The sequence below is a fragment of the Urocitellus parryii genome, chromosome 6, assembly GCF_045843805.1.
Source record: "Urocitellus parryii isolate mUroPar1 chromosome 6, mUroPar1.hap1, whole genome shotgun sequence".
NCBI classification, from domain to species: Eukaryota; Metazoa; Chordata; class Mammalia; order Rodentia; family Sciuridae; genus Urocitellus; species Urocitellus parryii.
Genome location: NC_135536.1, coordinates 116,262,746 through 116,287,620, shown reverse-complemented (window position 1 = coordinate 116,287,620; position 24,875 = coordinate 116,262,746). Strand labels below are relative to the sequence as shown.

The window sequence follows — 24,875 nt, the reverse complement described above, 5'->3', positions numbered from 1 at the left end:
AAAAAAAAATAACACTCCTACAATGCCTGATAAAACAAGATAATCACACTATGGCATGCATATAACAATTGAATATGTGAGCAGTAAATGGCTCCAGGTCATGATATTGGTTACTAGTTATTTTAAAATTTGATTAGGTCTTGAGGCAGAGATAGTGCTTACTAAATGTTTTATGGGATCCCTGACAGAAAGTAACAATCTTCAATATTGTAGAGTTGCAGGTAGAAGCCCCCTGGGTCTCTAAGTCACCACCAAGAGGGGCATCATTCAAGTGCCACCCAACCATTGCTGGGGTTGTGACCTAACGCATTGTTGTGTTAAGGCATTGAGATTTCGGAAGGATCTGATTGATGCAGCACCTAGTGTTAATTATCTAAAATACCAACACCTTCATATCTCATACTGTATATTAAGATCAAAATAAATCCCAGTTAGAATAAGACAAAATGTTGGAAACTGGGAGAAAAATAAAGGTGAATGCTTATTCAATCTCGGGGTGGGGTTTTTCTTGGCCTAAAATCAGTAGAAGAAATTACAAAAGAAAGCTACATGGTTTACAAGCAAATTTTAAAACTCTGTTCAAAACATATTTGAATTAAAAACAGAATTAAAAATTGGGAGATTACATTTGCAGTAAATGTGAGGAGGAAGTGTTAATATTCTCAATGTTTCAAAAGCTCATAAAAATGGAGGCCGGGGAGAGAGAAAAGATTATCTGAGGCAAAGCTTTAATCATGGCTGGCGTGTTCTGATACCTAAAATGTTTCTGAGTTCCCCATTTCTGCCAATTGGTTTGCATTCTGTACATGCAAACTGTATTTAACATTGGCTCAAATCCAACCTAATTAGTAAAGTCAATCTGCCGCAAAGAAAAGATCATTATAATGCTTCATGCAGCCAAATGTCCATGATGTTTCTAGTATGTGCTATTGGAAGTTCTCCACTTGACTGTTCCCCTCTCTTGGCGCAAGAACTGGTTATACCCCCCCTTTCCAGGAGCTCAGGAGTACTAGAACTGTCCCCAGGAACAGAGCGGAAGCAAACAATGAAAAAATTTTAGGCCATTTAAAAAACTAATCCTTCTAGTACTCATTTGGTCATGAAGTCATAGAAAGGCACAGTATGGATCCCATCAGCTGGCACTAATCACTTCCGATGCATTTCTTCATTTAATCCTCACAGCAACCCTAAGTTAGGTATCGTTTCCCCTGCTGTTCAAATAAGGAAACTGAGGCTCAAGTTGAGGAAATAATTCAACCAAGGTTATACAAGGAACTAGCAGAGCTGAGATCTGAACCTCACTATGTTTGACTTCAATAGTATGGACCCAAGCACTGCCCATGTTATCTCCTACTGAACTAAAAAGAAAGTTTCCAAATAGATGACATTTCTTGGAAATATCAGGATTTGAAGGCATGAGAGGATGGATGAAGAGGGAGCAAGGTGCTAAAATCTGGATCTTAGTGTCCCTCCCAAAGGCTCATGTGTTAAAAGCTTGGTCTGCAGGGTGGTGCTATTGGGAGCTACTCCGAACTTTAAGAGGTAGGGTCTACAGGAAAAAATTAGGTCACTGGAGATGTTTCCTGAAAGGGATTACTGGGACCCCAGTCCCTTCCATTTTCTTTCTTTGTGCTTCTTAGAAGTGAAGTGAATGATTTTACAATGCCACATGCTCCCATCATGATGTGCCACCTCCCCACAGGCCCAAAAAGCATTGGGGCTGATTGATAATGGGCTGGAAACCTCAAAACTGTGCCTCAAAATAAACATTTTCTTTTTATAAGTTGGTTATCTCAAATATTTCACTATAATGATGGAAAACTAACACACAAAGGTACAACTTCTACTGCCAGCTCTCTTCTAGCCTGAAACAAACAAGAAAAAAATCTATGAAACATTGGTGTTTAAGATATTGGAATATCAGGAAGAGAAGGACAGTAACCCTGGAGAGATGGGCCATGTTGCTGGCAGGAGGAGCCCAGGTGAGCTTCCTTGAACTGAAGAGACAGAGGTGGGATGCCAAGGTAGCCAGAATTCACAGACCAGGAATGTAGAAGGCTGCAGAGATAAAAAGCTCTGGAGACCTGTACCCCTGAAGTCTTCAGTTACTTTCATTCAGTACGTATGAACAGACAATCTAAGACCAGGAAAGACTGGAAATTAGAGGGAAAATTCCTGGAGCCCATATGAGACTGAAAGTGGTTCTCCTTTACTGCAGATTGGAAAACCTCAAAATGCATGAGGCATTGGGTCAAGTTCACAGAAAGGTTTTATCTAATTTGTGGGACAAAATTAATCCTAGAATAAATTCTTTTCTGGTTCAGTCTAACAATGCTTAAAATAAGAACTGAAAAAAAAAAATCAACCTGTTTCCAAGTAATTTAACTGCATCCCAGAATAAATTTCAAGAGTTTTATAGGAATAAAAAAAAAAGTATCTGGGACCCAACAAGGTAAAATTCACAATGTCTGACACCTAATTAAAAAACCAGGAATGAAAAGAAGTTGGAGAATAAGAAGCTTAATGAGGAAAATAATCCACTGCAACTGTCCCAGAAATGGCACAGATGGTTGAATTAATAGACAAAGATAGTAAAACAGTTATGATAACTGTATTCCAAGAAAGTAAAGATTGATCATGTTTAGAGAAATGGAAGATATTTTTTAAAAGATCAAAATCATGTCTAAAGAGAAAAAGCTACAGTGTTGAAATGAATAATAAATTGATTGAGATTAAGCATCACAGAGAAAAGCATAGTGAACTGGAAGACACAGAAACAGAAATTTTCCAAAATAAGTACTATTAGAAAAAACCCTAAAAGGATAAAAAGAGCACCAATAAGATATGAGACACCTATAAGGGCCTAAAACATATACAAATTCTGTTCCCAAAGGAGTAAAAAAACAAGAACAAGGAAGAAGAAGAAGAAATAATAATGGCTGGAAATTTTTCAAACTTGATGGAGACTATATACCCACATATCCAAAAAGTTCAACAAAATCCAAGCACATAAAATATGAGAAAATTTTCACTGACACACATTATCAGCAATTGTTTAAAACCTGTAAGACAACATCTTAAAAGTATACACTGTACCCTTAGCCACACAGGAACTAAGATAACAATGTCAGATTCCCCTCAGACACAATGTGAGCCATAAGAGTAGAGCAACATTTTTTAAATACTGAATGGAAAAAAAAAAACACCCTGGACTTTTATACCCAGCAAAAATATGTTTTTGAAAACAAAGATGAATAAAAACTTTTAAAATCATATGAAAACTGGAAAAAAATTCACAAATAGGTGGCAGGAAATGTTGAAAATGAAAATTTGATATCAGACACAGATGTGAATGTTACAATTTGGGAATAAGGTGTCCCCTAAAAGCTCATGTGTGAAATGATACAGGAACATTCAGAGGTGCAATTATTAGATCATGAGAGTTGTAACCTAATCAATAGATGAATCCACTGATACAGATTAACTGGGTGGTAACTGTAGGCAGGTAGGGTGTGACTAGAAGAGGTAGGTCACTGAGGCAATGCCTAAGTGATTATATCTTATCCCTGGTGAGTGGAGCAACGTGTGCTTCCTAGTTGTCATGTTCTGAGCTGTTTTCCTCTGCCATACCCTTTCTCCATGATGTTTTGCCTCACCTTGAACCCAGAACTATGGAGTAAGGCAACAGTGAACTGAACTTCTGAAACCATGAGCCAAAACAAACTTTTCCTCCTCTACATTGTTCTTGTCAGGTACAGTGGTCAGCAACCATGCAAAAGCTGACTAAAAGAGAATTGGTAACATAAATGGAGTCATTGCTAGGACTAACCTGAACATGTGGTTCAGAAACCTTTGGAGATGATTTGCTTGGGGAAAAATTTTGAGAAATTTAGAGATGCAGGCCAGAGAAGCTTTAAAATGTTATAAGCATAACTTAATGGATGATTCTCACAGGAGCTCAGAAGACCCAAATAGGACTGTGGACAGTAATGACTGGGTTCATAAGGTTTCAGTGGAAAAGGAGGACTCTATTGGAAATTGGACTAGAGGCCATTCATGTTATATTGTAGCAAAAAGTTGGCTACATTTTGCCCATGTCCTCAGACTTTCTGTGAGGCTAAATTTAAAGGTAATGGACTAATTAATCGGGTAGAAGAAACTTCAAGACAGCACAGCATTTGAGTGTGGCATGGATATTGCTGAAGGCCTTTAGCCATGTTTACTGTGAAAATAAGAATTAGAAAAAATTGAAAAACTTACAGTTTCATCAATGAGAGTAAAACTTCAGCTAAGGCAGTTGTAGTTGTTAAAGATATTATAGCCACTAAAATTTGAAAAACTTACAGTTTCATCAATGAGAGTAAAACTTCGGCTAAGGCAGTTGTAGTTGTTAAAGATATTATAGCCACTAAAGATATGCTAAGTACTTTACACTAAAAGAATAGGAAAGATGGCTTGAAGGCATCTCAGGAATTGGCAATACCATACACTTCTCAGGTTCAAGGGTGTAATAGTAACAAATACTTTGAGAAGAGACCATGGGCACCCTGCTTGCACAGGGGGTCCTAGGAAGTTTTTTCACCATGCTTGTCTGCCTAGTCACTCATAGGCCACAGCAGCCATGGTCCTAGGAAACTTGGCTACTGCTCAAGATAGTGGAAGACCTTGATGTCAACCACATCATGCTAGTTCTTCAGAATACAGGGTACTTGAATTAGGGGTCATGGAGACTTCCACCAAGATTTCAAAGAAAGGCCTGGGAGTTCAGACAAAGTGTAGCAGGACTGGAGTCCCTCCAGAATGTCCCTGAGTGGTTGACACATGAAGAAGGAAGAGGGAAGCTGCAGCTGCAGTGGAGATCCCTAAGATTAATAAATGCCAATAATGTGGAATGTCTGCTGAGGAAAGCTGCAGGAATTGAGCTGAGAAGCCATGTGGACTGCAACTAGCAAGGCCGCATTGGCAGAGCTACACAAGCCATTTGGAGAGAACATCACAATGCTCCAAGTATCTCCAGATGCCAGATGTGGAGCTACATGACTTGTTTGCCCAGCTGGATTTTGGTCTTACTTTGATCCCATCCCTTTTTTTCTATGCCATTATTTATCCCTTGGGGAATGGATATGTTTACTCTGTGCTATTATATATTGGATATTTGTAACTTGCCTTTGATCTTTACAGGAGAAAACTCCATGAGTTTGCTTTGAGTCTCAAATGAGATTTTACAGTTGGACTTTTGGGTCATGCTGTAACTGCTAAGAAAACAGAGACTCTTGGAAATGGACTAAATGTATTTTGCATTGTGAGATAAGCATGAGCTTTTGGAGGTCAGGGCAGAATGTTAAGATTTAGATTTGAGATGTCCCCCAAAAGCTCATGTGGATGCAGAAACAATCAGAGGTAAAATGATTAGATTATGAGATTTGTGATCTAACTGTTGGATTAGTCCACTGATATGAATTAACTAGGTGATAACTGTAGGCAGGTTGGGGGCAGCTGGAGGAGGCAAGACTGGAAGTGTACCTTTGTGGTTTATACTTTGTCCCTGGTGAGCAGAGCTCTCTTTGCTTTCTGTTTTCTCATTCTGAGCTGCTTTTCTACTCTTCCAACATGATGTTTTGCCTCGCCCAGGGCTCAAAGCTATGGAATCAGCCAAGTGTGAACTGAACCTCTGAAACCATGAGCCAAAATAAACTTTTCTTTCTCTTCTTTATTCTTGTCATGAATATTGGTTACAGCAACACAAAAGCTAATTAAAACAGTGGCTCTACCAAAAGGTATGAAGAGTATTGGGAAAGATAACTGTGTATGTTCATATATGACTTTTCTTATGTAATCTCTTTAAATGATTATTTACTATTTAAGGCAAAAATGATAGCAATGTATTTGGGAGCATAAATGGAAGTATACTGAAAGGTTTCTATACTGTACATGAAATGGCACAATATCATTCAAAGGTAGAATGTGATAGTTAAAAATATGTGCCATACACCCTGAAGCAGCCACTAAAATAAAAGAACAGCTAAAATTTCCACAAATAGCATAACAAGGAAAATTACCCAATTAATTCAATAGAGGACAAAAGAAAAACAAGAACACAGAAAACAAATATCAAGTTGTTAAATTAAACCCAACCATGTAAAAAAAATACATTAAATGTACATGGTCTAACCTCCCCAGACAAAGGCAGCAGTTGTCAGAAAGGCTAAATAAAGCAAGCTACCGCCATAGGCCACCTACAAGAAACTCACTTTAAATATAAAAACACAAATAGGTTAAAAGGAAAGGGATGGTGTGATGGTTAATTTCAGGTGCCCACTTGATTGAATTAAATGATACCTGGAAAAGGTAAAGCATTGTTTTGGGGTATGTCTGTGAGGATATTTCTGGAAGACCAGCATTTGAATTACTGGACTGAGTAAGGGAAGATCCATCCACTGTGGATCTTCCAATGAGCTGAGGTTAGGATAGAATAAAAAGCAGAAAGAAGGTGAATGTACTTTCTATCTTTCCTCTGGGGCTAGCACACCCTTCTTCTTCTACCACTGGATATCAGAACTCTAAGTTCTCTGGCCTTCAGATTGTGGGACTTGCACTGGACAAACAGGTCTTGGGCCTTTGGCCTCAAATTGAGAGTGGCACCATCAGTCTCCCTGTCCCTCCAAAATGTATATGTTGAAATCCCTACCCTCAAGGTTAAGAGGTGGAGTCTTTGGAACAAACTCACATAGTGATCTGATCCTTGGCAAAGGTGCCAAAAACAGGGTTGTAGATGTGGCTCAGAAGTAGAGCACTTGCCTAGCATGTGTGAGGAACTGAGTTCAATTCTCAGTACTGCAAAAACAAAGGTGCCCTGTCTTCTAACAACAAAGAGTGCTGGGAAAACTCACTACTTCCCATATATGGAAGAATGAGAAAAGATCCCTATCTCTTACCCTGCAACTTCTAGAAGAAAATGCAGGATCAACTTTCCAACATATAGGTATAGGCAATGACTTCCTCAATAGGACTCCTAAAGCTCAGGAAATAATACCAAGAATTAATAAATGGGGCCTGGTGCAGTGGCACATGCCTGTGATCCTGGCAGCTCGGGAGGCTGAAGCAGGAGAATTGCAAGCTCAAAGCCAGCATCAGCAACAGTGAGGTGCTAAGCAACTCAGTAAGACCTGTCTATAAATAGAATACAAAATAGGGCTTGGGATGTGGTTCAATGGTCGAGTAACCCTGAGTTCAGTCCCCGGCACCAAAATAAATAAATAAATAAATAAATAATGAGATGGCATCAAATTTTAAAAGTTTCTACACAGCAAAGAAAACAATTAAGAATGTGACATGAGAACCTACCGAATGGGAGAGATAATATTTCCAAAAAACATCTCATAAAGACATATCCACAATTTATAATAAGAAGTAATAAGAAAAAATACAACTCTATTTTTTAAATAGGCAAAATAATTTGAGGAGATGCTTCACCAAAGAAGATATATGGATAGTGCAAGAAAACATGCTCAACACCATTAATAATCAGGAAATGCAAATTTAAACAACTACATCTCATTGGAATGTCTATAATTAAACAGACTGATCATACCAAGCTTTAGCAAAGGAGAGAAGTAATTTTAAATCTCATATAGTGCTGGTAGGAATGTAAATCATGAATCTACTTTGGAAAACAGCCTGGCAGTTTCTTAAAAACCTTAAACTTGTACCTACTACTAATCTGGTTTTCATTCCTATGTGTTTATCCAAAAGAAATGAAAGCTTATGTTCATAATCAAAATGTAAATGTTCAAACTAGCCAAAAACCAGAAGCAGCCCAAACAGGTATTTGAGTAAAAAAATTATGGCATATATTTGCAATGGAATAGTCCCCAACAATAAAAAGGAATGAACCACTAATACCATTGATTATTGATTGATACATATATCAGTGAGGAATAATCTCAACTAGACTAAGTGAAATAAGCCAGACCCAAAACAGAAACAAAATAAATGTACCATATTGACATGAAATACTACAAAACACAACTTACAATGGCAGAAAATAAATCAGTGATTGTCTAAGATCCGGGAATTCAGGTAAGTTAGGAAAGGAAAGGAAGAATTACAAAGGGGAATTTAGGGGCATTATAGATAGTTTCGTTATCTTGATTATAGTGATGATTTTCTGAGTATGTACACATGTCAAAACATTTCAAACTTGCTCTATCATACATAGGTTATTGTTTATCAATTACACATCAATACGACATACAGACATACTGACCAGAAGAACTAGGAAAGGAGGGCCTGAAATGTTTGGGGAATGTCACTGGAGAATACTTTGAGATTTATGACCTTTGAAGATGAAGGATCTGATTGGCAATGATAGAAATAGTTATAATTATAACTAATGATTATTGCTTTCTTACTCTTTTATTATTTCATACAAGGGGAAACTGAAGCTCAGAGAAGCTAAGCAACTCATCCAAGATCACGGAGCTAGTGAGTGGCAAAAGGGACTTGGGTCCCACAGAGTTATCCAGATCACTGGAAGCTTCCAGAACAGACCACAGGGAGCCCTGGCTTTCCTAATGCATTGGAGAGATGCTGGCACAAGTCCAGCTGCCCTGACCCCCAGTCCTCCAGACTCTGCAGGCCTTCTCCAGGCTCCATAAGCCCTCCCTCCCCTGCATTGCTGCTGATCCTCTGAGGCCAGGCAGGCAAAGCCATTGCTGACAAGTTTTGACTTAGTAGCATTGGTCACATGAATTCCAAGCCAAGAGGCTGGGAGCCAGTGCTCCAAGAGACATTTGAGAACATGTAGACGGAAGCCGTTGGGAAAAGTGACGCACAAGGAAATGCTTGGAATATCTACAGATTCAGCCACTTCTCTGAATCTTCCAGGGGGAGGAGAGGGGAACACAGGGCCCCATCATGACAGGTGCCCCAGGATGTTTCATTAGGCCTGGAAGAACCAGAAGAGGAGGAGGCAGACACCACGAAGCCCTAAGGGTCCTTTGCCAGACAATATCCAAGGCGAAGGCTTCATTACATCAGTGTGGCAGGCACAGCCACTCCTGCCACCACAGCTGGCTCTCCCTGCAGAGAGAAAGGAATCCCAGGTACCCTGGCACTCCACCACCATGTCAGGAACCCCCAGACGCTGCTGCAATCAAAAAGTCTGAGATGCCCCACTCCAGAGATAGGAAGGAGGGTGTCCTCTCAGGGATTTTTGGCATTAAAATTGTGCTATAAGATTATTACCACCATATTACCTTCTCCTTCAGCCACCATTGGTGGCTCTGAGTCATCCACAGCCCCCTTTAGGTTAGCCTTACTTGGAAAGCCAAAGAAAATCCCTACCAGTTCTCCCCTCTCCAGTCCCCCCTTCCACGTATATTGGCTTGTCATGGCTGCTGTAAAAAATTATTACACACTTAGAGGCTTAAAACAACACGAATTTACTACCTCACAGTTCTGAGGTCAGAAGTCACAGGGTCCACATCAAGTGCTGGCAGGGCTGCTGTCCCCACCAGAGGCTCTCATGGCTTGTGCCTCTCTCCCATTGAGAAGCCTTTCTCACATCACCTCCCTGTTTCTCTTATGAAGACCCTTGTGATGACCTTGGGCTCACCTAGAGAATCCAGGATCATTCCCCCATCTTAAGGTTAGTTAATTAGCAATCTTAATTCCATCTACAACATGAATGACCCTCTACAATATTGCCACACACATTCACAGGTCCCAAAGTTTAGGACATGAACATCTCCGGGGAGCTATTATTCTGTGTACTACAAACCCCTGAGAGAGAAAGAGAGAATTGACCAAGGGGATGGACTAGGGTGATGTTGTCAGGTGGCCTTGAATAACATAAATAGTATGCTGTTAACTATGTTGATTTTTAAAAAAAATTAAGGAAATTGTGTATTTTCAAGAAGTTTAAAAGAAAAGAAGGTGAGTCATCAGAGTCTCCCCAAATAAGCTTTAGCCAAGAAGGTTGATGAGCAGGAGAAATTCTGCTGTACCTCCTGTCATAAAACATCACCAGTGACACCCCGATGTTTTTTCCCTGCTGAAAAGATCTTGGAAGTCACCCAGGTGAACACTTGTCTTTTAAAGATACTTGCAAGCCTCTGTATCCAGGCAAGCAACGATGCCAAATTCCCCGGGGCCTCACCCAGTCTGACAGTATGAGGAGCTACTAACAAAGGGATTTTAGAAAATTCTTGCCAGCCAAAGACACTGCCATTTCTTAATCCTGAAAATGTCACCCACCTTGGGCAGTCAATCGGTTGCCTGTTTCCAAGCAGCCCTCTTGGTCTGTTGTAGCCGTGGTTTCCTCTGTTAAAGCAGCTGAAGGGGGAGACCTGGAATCAAATGCTCATTGGAGCCCCTTTCTAGAATCCAATCCTGAGGTTTGCCAGTTACAGAGCTGTGCTGAGCATCTGTGGGTACCAAAATAATTTATCACAAACCAGGTGGCTTAAAACAACCAAGATTGATTTTCTCATAGTTCCAGAGGTCAGAATTCCACAGCTCGAGATGTCAGAAGAGCAGGTTCCTTCTGGAGGCTATGCAGGAGACCCACCTATGCATCTCTTCCAGGCTCCCGGTAGCTGTTCACCGTCCTTGGCTTGTGGTTATATCACTCCAATCTCTGCCTCCATCCTCATATGAATTGTTTTCCCTGTGTTTCTTCTCCTTTCTGTGTGTCTTCTCCACTTCTTATGAGGACGTTTGTCATGGGATTAAGGCCTACCAAGATTAGTTCAGAATGCTCTCATTTTAAGAAACTTAATTATGTCTGCAAAAACTTTTTCAAACCAGGTCATGTTCACAGGTACTATGAGTTATCACTTGGTCATCTTCTTTTGGCCAGGGGCGGGGAATATAACCCACTATAGGGTGAAATATGAAATGGCATTTGGTAGAGTCCTTTCGAACCTCTCTCTCCAGGTGTAGCATACTATTTATACTCTTCAAGGCCACCCACAGCATCACCACACTCCACCCCCTTAGTCAATGTCCATAAATTTTTCTAGCAGCAATGCCCTCTCATCGCCCTGGAAAATACCTGATTGTCTTCCACAATCTATTTCAAGAATCTCTTTCTTTGTAAGGTCTTCTTTCACCCAATTCTACAAGTGACCCAAATGAAACTTTAAGAGTTTCTGTTCATCCAGCAAATTCTACATGTTCAATGACCACTTCAAAAATCTGTTCTCCTAGTAGACTGGGAATAACCTAAGGATTCAAAGATCCACGTGCCCTCATGTAATCTATTCATTCTCTGAGAACATGGGAACCCAACCTACCTGTGGGCCTAGAGGAGACAGTGTCCTCTGAGCTGAGGGATGAAGAATAAGAAGGAATTCACTAGAAAGAGGAGGGGAAAGTATTACAGGCCTGGGGAATTGCCTGGGCAAAGTCCCTTGATGAGTGGAAGCCTAGAAAGTTCAAGGGCCTGGAAGAGGTCAAGTGCGGCTGGTGTAGGGCAGAGGCGTTCCTGTGGTTGCAAAATGAGGCTGGGAGCACAGGTCAGGGGCAGTGCCCACAGGACCTGTAGGCTTTGTCAAGACATCTGTTCATTATTCATTTTTATGTTCTTGTTTAATCAATGTTGAATGAACGAATATAAATTGACCATCATCCTCTGAGATGACAACAGAATACTGGTTTTTACCTTGGTGGAAACAAGTAAAAAATAGATTGATCCTTTCACAACAAATTTCTTTATAATAGTAGCTATTCCAATTCAGAGTTGGAAGGCTAGTTTTAAATGAAAATAACCCAAATGGTAAGTAAGTGTCCTTTAAAACTTACTGCTATACTAAGATCTATACCAAATATGGGGGGGGGGAGGTGGGGATTTGGTTCAAGTCAAAGGTGTTTCTGACCTATAAAGGAAAAAGTCCAAAATAAAGAGTTTAACAAAGAGTTTAAAAATACTCACCCTAAGAAATGGAGGTCAGGCTGCAGCAAGATAGATCGTTCAGGTCATGGACAGTGAGCCACCATCTGTCACCTGGGTAGTAATTTAAAATATAGTTTGTTAAAAATGCAGAAGTTCAGATCCCACCCCAGACCCAGATAAAAACCTTCCAAGGGTGGGACTCAGGCCACCACTAAGTTTCTAATAAGCAACTTCCAAGCACACCAACACTTCAAGATCACCAATACAGTGCATTTTTTTCCTTTATGGTAAAATACATCCAGTGATTTTTTTTTTAATAATGGACTGTTAGTGATGTTACTTTAGTGAAGCTAGAAAGAGGATGGCAAGAAGACAAATGAGAAAGGACAATGGTGGATCTGAGAAAGGTCAAAGGTAGAAAAGGCAGTGATACCAGGAGGTGAAAGTGACAGTCCCCAAATAAACAACTCAGAGACTGATTGGTCCCTCATCACTGGATCTCCCCTCGTGGGGAAGATGATTTGGTGACTGGGTTAACTTGAGGTTCTTATTCCCTTAGCCCTGCACCTCTTAGGTACAGCCTTGACACTTCTCCTTCCTCTTGATCACCAAGTGTGTTCACACCACTGAGGTCTGAGAGCACAGGTCACAGCCCCAATAGGGAGAGCCCAAACGCCAGGGAAGGAAGCCAACCCAGGAGCTAGCACTGCCCCAGCCCTCCAAGGACCTGGGGTAGAGTAAGTAAGCGTCAGCACTGTGGGACAAACACCAGTTCTTCTGGGGGCAGATGGTGTCTGTGGCCAGGGATTTAGTCCTGAATAATGTCCATACATCCTGCAGCTTTGCCATGTGGTTATGAAAACTAATAAATTCTTCCGAAGAGTAGGAAGTGAATGGAAAGGTACATACAGAAAGAGACCAGGGAGCGGTCCCTTCAGGGTCCCTAGCTCTCAGCCAGCCCCTGGTAGAATTATTTAATATTTCCAAACAGACCCCAAAATTATATATATATATATATATATATATATATATATATATATGATTTTTTAAGATGTTATGAAACTTTATTCATTTATTTATATGCGGTGCTGAGAATCGAACCCAGTGCCTCACACATGCTAAGCAAGCACTCTACCACTGAGCCACAACCCCAGCTCCCCAAATTATATTTTTAAGCATATTAAAAATATTAATAAACAAATGTGAATACTTTCTTAGAGCCTGGGCTCCCTGACCAAGGAAGAGAGTCCGTAGTCCACTGGAAGTCCTGTCTTTGGAATACTCTGCACATCAATGCTTATTTCCTGTTGCTGGTTAATGGAGAAGGCTTTGGATAAAAGCTGAGGTCTGCAGAAGTATGAGGAAGAAGGGGGAGCGCGATAGCAGGTACAGACCCAATTCCTCACCCTTTCCTATGTTCAAATATCCCCAGAGGGGTTTCAGTTCACAGATCAGCCTCCCCTTGGAGAAGTTATGTGGTTAAGTTTAAGAAAGGGAAACCTTAATCTGTAAACAAGGAAGAGACCTGAGCTTTTCTCTTGAACCCTAGGTTTCTCCTCCACCCTGATGTTAGAAGATCTAACTTTGTGGAAGGAGAAGGAAAAGGGTACACAGGTAAAGCTCCCAGGCCACAACTATGATGTCCCCCAAAGATGTCTACACTCCAACCCCCAGAGCCTGTGAATATGTTATACTACAAGGCAAAGGGAATTTGCAGGTGTGGTTAAGGTTACCAGCCTTCAGACAGGAAGAGTTTCTGGGATTATCCAAGTGGCCGGATCCAATCACTTAAGCCCTTAAGAGATGAGAACCTTTTCCCACTGAACTCAGAGATGGCAGGGAAGATTTAAAGCGGAGGCGACTCAACCCACCATTGCTGGCTTTTAAGAGGGAAGACAAAGGCCACAAACCAAGGAATGGTGGCAATCTAGAGATTGAGAATTGCTCTCAGATGATATCCAACAAAGAAACAGGAACCTCAGTTCTACAAATGCAAGAAAATAAATTCTACCAAGAAGTTGAATGATCCAAGAAATAGATTCTCCCCTGTCACCTCCAGAGAAGAATGTAGCCTGCAGACATCTTGATTTCTACCCAATGAGGTCATACTGGATGTCTGACCTACAAAACTGTGAACAATAAGCACATGTTGTCTTAAGCTGCAGAATTTATAGCCTTTTGTTATAGCAACAATAGAAAATGAGAACAGGTCAATGGATGCTGGGAACTGAGCAGGAGCCAGTGTGAGCTTCACGGGATCATAGGTGACTGGAGTAGATTGGGTGAAATTCTGTACCCTAGAAAGTAGGGGTTGGTGAGGCAAGGTCAGAGTAGAATCCAAAGATGATCATGAACTTTATTTCCTTTCCCAAACCGAGGGTCAAAAGGGTCCAGGAATATCTCCTTATTCCATGTTGGTCAGGTGGTCTTCCCCCTCCTTGCTGGCCCAAGTAGCAGGCTACTGAGTGCTGACAGCACTTCTCCATCTCCCTAGGTTTATGCTGAAGGACCTGAGAGAGGACTGTTCCCAGTATACTAAAGGCCTTGGCCAAGCTCTAGGGGTCCAGTGAGCCCATGAGCCAGGAGCAACCCCACTCTTGGAGGGCACAACCTCCCAGGGCCAGCTTAGGCTACCAGCCTGCTCCAGAGTGGACAACCCATGCAGTGACTTAATGAACAGGGTGAAGGGCTGCACAGACGCATGACACCAAATGGAAACATCTGTGAGAAGATGGTCAGGACTCCACCACCCCTTTCTAAGCTCTCTGAAAGCTGCACAATCTTGAACCTTCTTACGCTATCCCCAGCCTCCCTCCCAGCCACTTCCCTATCACACTTGATCACTTCCCCCAATGTGTCATGCACACTAGGTCTCTCTGACATTACTTACAAATGACCCTTGTTCAACTGGCACCTTCCCTGGGAGGATTCTCCAACTTTTCACTCCCTATTGCAATTTGAGCAGAGCTGCTACTTCACTATTAAGAATGGTATGTGTGTGGTGGGGAGGTTTCCAGGGATTGAACTCAGGGGCACGCGACCACTGAGCCACATCCCCAGCCCTATTTTTTATTTTATTTAGAAAACAAGGTCTCACTGAGTTGCTTAGCACCTCGCTTTTGGTGAAGCTAGCTTTGAACTCACAACCCTCCTGCCTCAGCCTCTTGAGCCACTGGGATTACAGGCATGCACCACCACACTTGGCTACTATTAAGAATATTTTTATTGCTGGCCACAGACCTCTATGTGTACACTTGTTGTAAGGTAATATTTGAAATATTAACCAATGAATTATAACCCCATCCTCATACTTTCTTTTATCCTGGCTTCTCCCTCTGAAGCAGAAGAATCATCATTCATGGCCTCAGGAAGAGGCTGACATAGCAGAATATTGAGTCAATTCTCAGTCTCTGAATTTCAAAAGACTAGAAACAGTCTAGCTACTAGAGTGATTTGGAACAAGCCACAATTCTCAGAATTTAAAAGTATCCTGCCATTCCTTCCATTCCATTCCCTTCAGAGACTAGACCAGAGCCTAGACCAGCATTGGAGCCTCACAATATCAGTCTGATAGCAGTGCCCCTAGAGTTGTGCAACACACAACCTACATGACTTCCACAGAGGCCTTAGAACCAGAACCTTCCCTTATTGACACTAATTTTTTTTCCCTATTGATCATCCTTTGCCTGGATGCCCTTCTCTTCATTCTTGCTTCCACACTGTTGCAGAACAGCTGCTGCACCCTAGGCTTTATAGCCATGTGCCAGACAGAACAAAAGAAAAGCAAACAGCCCTTAGTGGAGAATTTTATTCAGGAAAGGAAGCCCTTTCTATGGGCATCTGCTTTGATCTCATTGGCCAGAACTGTGCTATGTCCTGTACCCACAAGGATAGCTGGAAAACAGGGTCTTTTCGTTTTCCATCCTGTATAACAAGAAGGCAAGGGAGAAGATTTTGAGCAGCAGCAATTCACAAGGGGAGAACATTCCATGAGGGAGGAACGTGCCTGTGCAAAGACTCTTCAGCAAGAGCAAGAGCATCTCTGCTTCATCTGCAGGGCCAACAACAGTGCTGGGACATAGCAGGCACTCACCAGTCCCATGATGGATAAATGAACACATAGATGTGGTATGAGAATACGATGGTAGGAAATCTACAAGAAGTGCGGAGTGGTTGAATTGCAGCCTGCATTAAAATCAGCCAGACAAGAGCCTAAAAGGGAGAACCAGAGCATCAGGAGCCTTGCATTTAGGCTTTACCCTGAGAGCAATGCCTTTCTTTTGAAAAATTGTTGGCAGGGTATAACTTGATTAGATTCGAGCTTCAGAAAGATCATACTGGCCTCAGGAAGGTACACATTTTGGAAGTAGACAGGACAAAAAAGTAGGGGGCCCATTTGGAGACTATTATAATATCCAAGCTAGAGAAGAAGACAACCTGGAACAGTCCTATGGGAAAAAGATGGAAAGTAGGGTTCAGAGTGCAGAGACATTGCGGAGGCCTAACCAACTGCACTTGACAGTTAAACATGGGGGGGGGGCAGAAAATTCAAGAACAACTCTGAAGTTTCTGGCTCAAGTCAAGGAGTTCATGGTGCTACCATTATTGAATTAGAAAGCTCAGAAATAGCAGGTTTGGGTTTGAAGTAGAGTGATAATGAATGCAGTTTGGACATTATACCAGGCCTGTTATTTATACACCCCAAGATTTGCTCATCCCTACCTAACCACCAGGCCTTAGTCACCAGTCCAATGAGGACACCTGGCTGTAATCATGAGTACACGCTCGTCTCATCCCACGTCAGGCTGGTCTTGGAGCAATGCCCTTTAGCTATGTAAAATGCTTCTCACTCAGCCATAACAAGGACACTGGCTCTTCATGCAGTAGTCAGGTGATGAACTTGGGTGGCTGTGCCACCAAGCCTACCATCTGTCCCCTGGGCAGCCATTGTACATGGCTAATTCTGCTCCACCCTAGGTTCTGCTGCTTGTCCAGCAGGTCCCAGATGAAGCTCATCTCTAGTTGTTTATATGCCGTGAGGCACTTCAGCTTCACTGCCTCATCTCACGCTGTATTAACAGCTTCTTCAGGTCTAGGGTGGCTTCAAAACAATAGAGACTTATTCTCTTGCTACTTCCAAATGCTCTAGGAATAAGAGCTGAGAGAATAAGCTTGGATATATAATTTTGAATTTGGAAATCAAGGTGTCAATAGGAAGCTGGCTACTTTCAAATGTTCTAAGAGAGAATCATTCCTTGTCATTTCCAACATCTGGTGGCCCCAGGTCCTCCTTGCCTGTGGCAGCAGACTCCAGTCTCTGCCTGTGTCTTCATATGGCCTTCTCTCCCTCACCTGCATCCCTGTGTGTCCCTTCCTCTTCTCATAAGGGCCCTCTCTAATCCAGTTAGAGACCCTCTTAATTTAACTAATTTCATCCACAATGACCTTATATCCATTTAAAGTCACATTCATGATGCCATTTATATAGTGAGGACTTTTGGTTGTAAATTATAGAAAACCAATTCTCACTGGCTCAAGCAAAAATAAAGAACCTCGTCAAAGCATGTAGCTTTGCAAGAGCAGAAGAGACTGGGGAAGACTCCAGAGAGCAGCAATACTCAAATATGGAGAAGAGGAAACAAGAGACCACTAATGACACAGAAAGATTATTAGACCTGTGGCGGGATCCTTTGATCAGGAAGTTATAATGGCTCCAGTGCACGTGGCCAGGCAAGACTCTGGAGCAGTACTCAGCTGTGCCAGCTGGTGGGGATGTTCTAGGATCCTAGGACAAGGCTCTTGGAAAGCTAGGTAAGGAGAGAGTGGCTCAAAGAAGATTTTGAGGGCTTCAAAGTCCCTGGGAGGCTGAAGATGAGTGGGGAGGGCATGTGTCTACACACAGATGGCTTCATGTAGCCCCTGCCTGATATTCCCAGAGACTCACCACCCGTCCCACTGCCACCTGCAACCAGTCTCTCTTCGCAGCTGTCTCCAACCCCTACCTCCAACTTCTTCTACCCCCACAGGCTATGCCACTCCCATCTGTTTCCTTCCTTCCTCCCCCTACATTCCTTGTCCTTCCTGCCTCTGAGCCTTTTCCCGTGACCTCCACCTGCCAGAAAGGCCTCTCACACCCACATATACATGCACTTTTTGCCCATTCAAATTCTTCCCATCCTCCAAGGCTCAGATCAATCCTGTGTCTTTAATGAAGCTTTTACCAGCTGTTCTGAATCCCCGTGACATTTATAAAAGGTTTCCAGGCATAACCTTATGAAAGTCTCATGGTAGCTGTTAATTGTTTCATTTGTGATTTTGGTTTTAGACTGTGAATTCCTTGACATGCAGAGCCATTTGGTCATTGATGACACAGATGATGAAGATAGGTGAGTGCATAGATAAGAGATGGGTAAAAAAAATAGACAATAGGTCATTAGGTAGGGAACCGCAGAGTGCAGTTCTCTGGGGACACATACTGAGGCTAGTGTAATGATTCACCACAAGCTCCAGCCCCACCTGGCTCCCTCTGCAGTCAGTGCCTGGTGCCAACAAGACCCTTTTGACCATGAGCCTGCCACCCATGTTCTGGGGACTGAAGCAGCAGGCCCCATAGAGGTGACAGGCAAGGGTCAATCGCTGAGCCTGCTGCCTAGGACCTGACTATAGGAAGCACAATCCAAAGATAGTCCATCTAGACAATTCAGTTCGTCACCCAGTCTGTGCTGCTCATTTTCCCAAAGGAGAGTCTTAGGGCTCCAATTCCCCACCCCCCTTTTTTTCCCACAGAAAGTAGGGCTGAGGCAAGAATTCTGAGAAAGCACAGAAGCAAAATGCCTGCAGATGTCCCAGGTCATCTCTTTTAAGACATTAGACCCAGAGCAAGGCAGGTACCTCTGGGTATGCATTGAGAGAAAGGAGAAGGGAGCACAGGCTGTCTCTGGGGGTCAGCACCCCACTCCCTTCCCCTCAGCTAAGGATACTGGATTGTGATCCTGCTAGCAAATCTGCCTGCTTAGAGGCCTCTAAGAATCAGCCCCACCCAGTCCCCTTGACAGTTCAAGTGGCAGTTATGCCTTAGAAACAACACCCAGAGTAGGGCACCGTGCACCCTTGGCCAGAAGAGGCTTCCTTCCAGAGCCTCAAGGAGATGGGATCAAGTGAGTGAAGAGACAGTGCTCCTACTCCCAGCTAACTGCCAGCCTGGGAGGGGTCTTTGCTGCAACTGGTGCCCTGGGAGAGGGCTCCTGGTGGAGAACAGTTCTTTTATCCCTTCCACTGTTGGTTGTAGACTATTCCACTGGGTGAGACTCATAGTAACAAACAAAAAATGAGTGTCAAATTCCAGTTACAGAAAAACACACACACACACTCACACTCACACACACACACACACACACACACACACACACACATACACAGAGGCACAGAGGGCTGTGAGAGTATTTAACCAGGGGAATGAGGGCTCACTGGGGGACGTGAGGATTAAAAGGTGAGTTAGTCTGCAAGGGAGAACCAGGAGGGGTTGGGGGGGGCGTGGAGGGGAGGGAAAAGCAGGAGGAAGCACACCACACCAAAAAAACAGTATCACATACATACGAGGGCAGCGAGTGTACAGCAGAGAGCCTGCGGGTGCACATTGATGTGTGTTCTGCATCTGTGTTTACCCTGGGCCACTGAGTTTCTTAGGCAAGACACTGCTGGTGCATTTAGAATCTAAAGAGGGGGAGGGGGTGGCAAGGAGATCTGAATCTGAGCAGCATTCTCTGAACCTTCAGAATTATATTTCTTCCCCCTCCTGCCCACTCTCCCACCTTCCTGATTCCCTCTCTGTCAGGTTTCTTTGGGGAGCCATATATGTCCTCATAAAAAGCAAAAATCTGCTGATGCAGCCTAATGTATCATCCGGAAAAGCAGAGCTGTCTGCAAGGGCTGGCTCTGCACTCACCCCAGCCTGGGAGGCTCCATTCTGCAAAACAGCATCTCCCTTGTTAAAGAGATGGTCTATTGATTGAGGCCAGAGTGACTTTTTATGGGGCTCTGGGTCCAGAGACAGGAAAGAGACTGAGAGGATGCCAGAAGACAGGGACCCCTGTTGGTGGGAGTTGGGGGGAAGCCCAGCAGCCAGTGGGAAGGTCAGAGAGAGGAGAGTCTAAGGGAGCTGGGAGAACCCCTGGCCAGAACAAGGTCCTCTAAGTGTCAGGGGAGCCAAGTTTGGAAGAGGCTGGGACTGAGGCAGGATGCTATGTGACATGTGGCCCAGCCTGATGAATGCCATGCACTACCTGGGTATGTGGAGACAAGCCAGGCCTGCTCAAAGCAGCAAACACATGTGGTCCCTTTTCCCAAGCACCCAAGAAAGAGGCCCTCCATCCTTCCGGCTGCACAATGAGGAGCTATGCAAGCAGACTGTGCATCTGGAATCCTGGTCCAACTCCTTAGCTAAGGACCAAGGATTGATTCATATATTTGCTCATTAAAATGGTTTTCTAGCTGGGTGCAGTGGCACATTCCTGTAATCCCCATGGCTCAGGAGTCTGAGGCAGGAGGATTGCCAGTTCAAAGCCAGCCGCAGCAATTTAGCAAGGCCCTAAGCAACTCAGTGAGACCATGTCTCTAAATAAAATACAAAAAAAGGGGGGCTGGGGATGTGGCTCAGTGGTTAAGTGCCCCTGGGTTCAATCCCCAGTTTAAAAAAAAAAAAATGGTTTTCTATACTTACGGGACAAGAACTGCATTAACCCCTGGGGCTACAGACATGGTTCCTGCCCTTGTGGGCCTTCCTCTCTAGATACAAAATAATCATTGAACAATTTCTCACATCACTATACAATAATAGTTGTGCAAGTTGTATGAAGGAGAATAAAATGGGGACCTAACATGGTTTTGAAGACATTATAGAACCAGGGAAGGGGCTCCTGGTTCATGCACTGTCCTCTGTGTCTTGTTGAGCCCTGTGAAGGTAACCAGGCCCACATAGGGGCCAGCTTTGACCTCCACTCCACTTCTGCAACAGTATCCACTGTTGGTGTGATTTGTGGCCCATTTTCCCAGAAGATTACGTCTACACTGGCCTACTGATTATTTTTGTTCTCACTGGCCCAGTTAGTCCTCTGAGACTGATCCCATCTCCCCCCTGCACTGGCTTGGAGCTGTCCTTCCCACTGCCTTACAGGGCTCCCCTGCCCCACAACACAACAGTCCCCATTACCAGCTATCTGCATGGCCTTTCTCTAGGGCCCAGGAACATTTTCTTACACCTTTCACAAACCTCCGGAAGTGAAAGGGTCTTGGGGTAAGGTGGAAGGAGAAACCAACTCAATTATCCCTGTCTAAATGTCCCACCATGTGAGCTGTCCCCCAGAAGCTCCCGTGTGAGACAATGCAAGAAGGTTTGGAGGAGAAATGATTGGGTTGTAAGAATCTTAACCCAGTCAGTGATTTACTCACCTGATAGGGATTAACTGAGTGGTAACTGAAGTAGTAGGGTGTGGCTGGAGGAGGTGGGAATTGGGGTATATATTTTGTATTTGGAGTGTGGACTGTTTCTCTCTGCTTCCTGATCTTCATGTGGGCTGCTTCTCTCTGCCACACTCTTCCACCATGATGTCCTGCCTCACCTTGAGCCCTGAGGAATGGTGCCCACTGTCTATGGATTGAAACCTCTGAAATCGGGAGCCCTCTAATGAACCTTTTCTCCTCTACAATTGTGCTGGTTGGGTCATTTAGTCACAGCAGGAAAAAAAAAACTGACTAGAACATCATTTATATTTATGGGATTCTAGAAAAAATGAGACAAAAGCCTCCTCTTCCTTTATGCCCTCAGCCCATCCACAGCCTGAGCCTTAATATGGAGACTGAAATCAGTCTCTACCACGTCCTTGCTGGTCTTTCTCTCTTGCCACCCAGTTACACAGTTGCCTTCCTCTGTCATGGGCTCCTTTCTTCCCTGCTCAGACACCCAGTCACCAAGATTGGAGAATCTTCAGAGCCCACAAATGCTTTTTTATCCCCTACAAAGTCTAGATGTTGCAAGAGTCTTGCTTTTTTGACCATTGTAATCTCCATTGCTTTAAAACGGTGGTTCTTAACCTCGGGTGAACTTTGTAGGGAATCTGAGCGGTTCCCATCCCCAGAATTTCTGATTGCATGAGTCCTGGACTAGCCTGAGCATGGAGGCTCTTAAAGCTCCCAGATGATTCTAACATGCAGCCAGGGCCAAGAACCACTGCTCCAAATAGTTCCCTTTAAGAATAGCAATGACTTGTCCAGCTGATCCTGCCCTCCCTGTGAAGGAACCCAAGCCTCAGTAGCAAGTATCCATTTAACACAAGCTAGTCGAGCCCCTTGCATGTACCAGGCACTGCTCTAGATGCTTGGAAACCATGAACAAACACACTGAAGTCCCTGCCCTTATAGACTGGCATTCTAACCTGGAGAGGCAGATGAAAACCAATAACACGTAATAGATTTTAGGCTATTCACAAGTGATAGGTGCAAATAGATTTTTTTTCTAACAGGGTAAAGGGAATCAAGGAGAGGGGAAAGCTGTCAGTTTAAAAGGTGATCAGATTAGACCTAATGGAAAAGTTTATTGCTATGGTTTGGCCAGAGTGTCCCCCAAGGGTTCACGTCCTGGAAACTTGGTCCCCATTGTACAATGTTGAGAGATGGCAGAAACTCTAAGAGGTAAAGCTTTGTAGGAGGTGAAGGTCATTGTGGACACTGTTCTGAGAAGTAGTTCATGCTGGTCTCACAGAGTGGTTAGTTCCTACAGGAATGGGTTTTTATACTAACTGGCTCCTCCCCAGTCTCTCTGGCTTCCTATCTTACTATGTGATCTCTCCTTGCTAGTACTCCTGCCACTGTGATGCCATCTGCCATGAGGTCCTTACCAGAGTTAAGCCAATACCAATACCAGGCCTTTCAACCTGCAAAACTGTGAGCTAAATAAACATCTTTTCTTCATACATTGCCCAACCTCACATATTTTGTTATGGCAACAGAAAACAGACTAATACAGATATATTTGAGGAAAGATATAAAGGAAATGAGAAAGTGAGCCAACTCAGAATTTCCAGAATAAAACCCATATCAGATACTTCTCCATATTATCCTGCAACATGTATTTGGGAGAAATAATATATAGGACATGATGATTAGAAGTTGGGAATAGGGGCAAAAATCTCAACTCAAAGTGGATCAAGGACCTAGGCATTAGACCAGAAATCCTGCACCTATTGGAAGAAAATGTAGACCCAAATCTTCATCATGTCGGCTCAGGAACCAACTTCCTCATCAAGACTCCTAAAGCATAAGAAGTAAAATCACGAATCAATAAATGGGATTATATCAAACTAAAAAGCTTCTTCACAGCAAAGGAAACAATCAAGAACATGAAGAGAGAGCCTACAGAATGGGAGAAGATCTTTACCACCTGCACCTCTGATAGAGCATTATTCTCCAGGATATATAAAAACTTAATGCTAAAAATAAATAAATAGGGCTGGGGTTGTGGCTCAGTGGTAGAGGGCTTGCTTCACATGTGTGAAGCCCTGGGTTCAATCCTCAGCACCACATTTTAAAAAATTAATTAAATAAATAAAGCTATTGTGTCTATCTACAACTTAAAAAAATAAATAATAACCCAGTCAATAATGGGCAAAAGAACCGGCACTTCACAGAAGAAATATGAATGGTCAACAAATATGTAAAAAAAAAAAGGCTGGGGTTGTAGTGCAGTGGTAGAGTGCTTGCCTCATATGTGTGAGACACTGGGCTCAATTCTTAGCATTGCATATAAATAAATGAATAAAATAAAGATCCACCAATAACCAAAAAGATATATAATAATAATTTTTTTAAGTTAAACATCACTAGCAATTAGAGAAATGCAAATTAAAACTACACTGAGATTTCATCTCCAGTAGAATGTAAATTATAAAAAATACAAGCAACAATAAATGTTGGCAAGAATGTGGGGAAAAGGTAACTCATAACATTACTGGTGGGATTGCGAATTGGTGCAACCACTCTGGAAAGCGGTATGGAGATTCCTTAGAAAACCTGGAAGCGAACCACCATTTAACCCAGTTATCTCACTCCTTGGCATATATACAAAGGACTTAAAATCAGAATACTTCAGTGATGCAGCCACATCATAGCAGCTCAATTCACAATAGCTAAGCTATGGAACCAACCTAGGTACCCTTCAATAGATGAATGGATAAATATACACAGTGGAATATTACTCAGCCATAAGGAAGAATGATATTATGGCATTTGCCAATACATGGATGGAAATGGAGATTCTCATGCTAAGTGAAATAAGTCAATACGCAAAAACCAAAGGCCAAATGTTCTCTCTGATATTGGATACTGACTCACAATAGATAGGGGGATTGGGGGTTCACCCTATTGGACTGTGGGGAGTGGGGGAAAGAGGAAGGATGGGAATGAGAAATACAGTAGAATGAATCAGACATAACTTTCCTATGTTCATATATGAATACATGGCCAGTGTAACTCCACATCATATACAACCACAAGAATGGGAAGTTATACTCCATGTATTATAATATGTCAAAATACACTCTCATGTATAACTAAAGAATTTTTTAAATTTTTTTAAAAGTCTAGAAGGCAAGATCAACAAGTTACTAGGGTGATTTTTTTTTAAAAAAAAGTTGGGAACAAGGAGGGGCTAGAAGAAAGATCCACTAAGGATGACTCTCAGATTTCCTGTATCAAGCAGCTGTGTGGTTGGAAATGTCCTTCGTCAGCTGGGAATACTGAGATCTGGAGGTGGAAGTCCAGTTAGATTCTGACCCTGATATCTACAAGACAATCAAGTGAACAGATTAGGATGCAAGAAACAACAGTCTGTGGACAACATCTGGCCTGCCATCTGTTTTTTCCACATTTAAATGATTTTAAAAAAATCAAAAGGAAAAAATATTTCCTGACATGTGAAAAAAATATA

The 24,875-nt window shown here is 42.7% G+C and overlaps 1 long non-coding RNA gene across 2 annotated transcripts in view; it reads right to left on the bottom strand.

Moving 5' to 3' along the window:
- The window catches only part of LOC113182028 (uncharacterized), a 111,320-nt gene that overhangs the window by 15,056 nt on the left and 71,389 nt on the right, over positions 1–24,875 (bottom strand). For both annotated transcript variants that reach the window (XR_003300663.2, XR_003300662.2), the window contains exon 2: positions 11,936–12,007. This is a non-coding gene — a long non-coding RNA (uncharacterized LOC113182028). The remainder of the gene's footprint in view (positions 1–11,935; positions 12,008–24,875) is intronic.